Below are 1,692 nucleotides of genomic sequence, written 5' to 3'. Positions count from 1 at the left end.
AGTTTTACATTAAGAGATTGGAATTTCTCGAAGGTGTTTGCTTGGTTGGGTTCGTCAGTCGGAACTTTGACAGTAATAAAATAAAATAATAAAGATGGGATACAAATCTAAACAGACAAACCTGCCTGAAGGGCTCCAGGCAGCCCATAATATTTTTATAGCAGGCTGAGAAAATTTTAAACCTGGACTGTTTCCCAATCCTACTCGCCCATCATTCTCACCAACATCTTTGCTTGCATTTGCTCTCAGATACATTTCACAGCCTGGACTTTGATTCTCGCATGCAAAACACAAAAATATTGGGTAATAATTCTACTCACGAGAAGGTTCATTCCTGGGATCATCCTCTCCTCTCCTGAATCCTAGATTGCAGAAAGAGAGAGCAAAAAGAGGAGATGTTAGGAGAAAAGCCCAGGGGAAGCCGGTGAATGATGGGAAGGCGTAAACTTTAATGACCTCACTTCAAAAGATGCATATTGCAAAAGTTGGTGCCTCTTAACAAAATGTGTTAATCTGAAAAAGGGTTTCCAAGGTCTGGGGGAAACAAATAGGACTTTAATGTTCTCCAAAAAGAAGACAGATGGGAACGCCTGAAAAAAAAAACAGGAAAATTGGGAAAAAAACATTTGTCTGGTTTTTTCTAAATGGCTTTGGAAAACAAAAGAGGAAAAAACAGAACTCCCACCCCCTGTTTTTTCCCATTTTTTTGGGTTTTTTTCCCTCAGACCTTCCCATCTCTATTTGGGACTAACCAAATCTCAGGGAGGGGAGATTATTGCCCTGTTTCCAAAAGGAGGAGCAGGAACAGAGACAGTAGTAGTAGTAGTAGTAGTAGTAGTAGTAGTAGTAGTAGTAGTAGTAGTAGTAGTAGTAGTAGTAGTAGTAGTAGTAATAATAATAATAATAATAATAATAATAATAATAATAATAATAATAATAATAATAATAATAATAATAATGTTGGATCCAACCAAAAGACATTGCCGACGCATCAAGAATCAAAGCATTCCAACCTTACATGGCAACAGATCTTCCAAATAGGATCAAATCAGTCCCTCTCTTAGGAGAGAGAATCCCAGGATCCTGGCTTTGATACAAGTGGATCGTGTTAAGATATTTAAATTTAGTAGCTGGAGCAGTGGGGTTGTGCAGTGAGCCAAAACACACAGGGGTTGTTGTCAACATCCAGCTTGAGGATCCAAATAAATCATCAGGTTCATTCTGTTTCTGAAAATCTTACTGTTTATTGAATACACGGCATGGTAATGTCAAAGCAAAATTAACTTTGAGGTTCCCAGGCACCAATTCATAGAATTAAACAAATAAAACAAATATACATACATATACACATGGATGAAGGGTTAATTCCTAATCCATGTCTATATGCATGTATATTTGTTTTTATGTATTTCCAGATTCATTCTTCTTTTGGGGAGGCGATATGTCAAGAATGAAACTTTGGCAGCTACGTGCCTGTTCATTTTGACTTGCCATTTCTTTAGACGTCATGTATATTTGTTTTTAACTATGTATCGATTGGTTGGAGAGTGCTGGCTCCTGCCTGAGGCAAACTGCACTGTGATTGGTTGCTGTGGGTGCAGCGGAGGGGGAATGTCCCATTTTCCCCTTTTTTCTTCTATGTGCCTTTTGGGCTCCGCGATTTACCTCACGATGCTCCTGTTTGCCTGACTA

At 38.5% G+C, this 1,692-nt stretch overlaps 1 long non-coding RNA gene across 1 annotated transcript in view; it reads right to left on the bottom strand.

The window, feature by feature from the left end:
• LOC107301302 overlaps positions 1–367 on the bottom strand; it is a 4,175-nt gene extending 3,808 nt beyond the window's left edge. Inside the window, exon 1 of the long non-coding RNA XR_001549278.1 lies at positions 321–367. This is a non-coding gene — a long non-coding RNA (uncharacterized LOC107301302). The remainder of the gene's footprint in view (positions 1–320) is intronic.
• Between the last annotated feature and the right edge of the window lie 1,325 nt (positions 368–1,692).

This window comes from Protobothrops mucrosquamatus, unplaced genomic scaffold (genome assembly GCF_001527695.2).
Source record: "Protobothrops mucrosquamatus isolate PMUCROS unplaced genomic scaffold, P.Mucros_1.0 scaffold11342, whole genome shotgun sequence".
NCBI classification, from domain to species: domain Eukaryota; kingdom Metazoa; phylum Chordata; class Lepidosauria; order Squamata; family Viperidae; genus Protobothrops; species Protobothrops mucrosquamatus.
The sequence above is the reverse complement of the archived record's forward strand: the minus strand, read 5'-3'. Positions and strand labels throughout refer to the sequence as shown.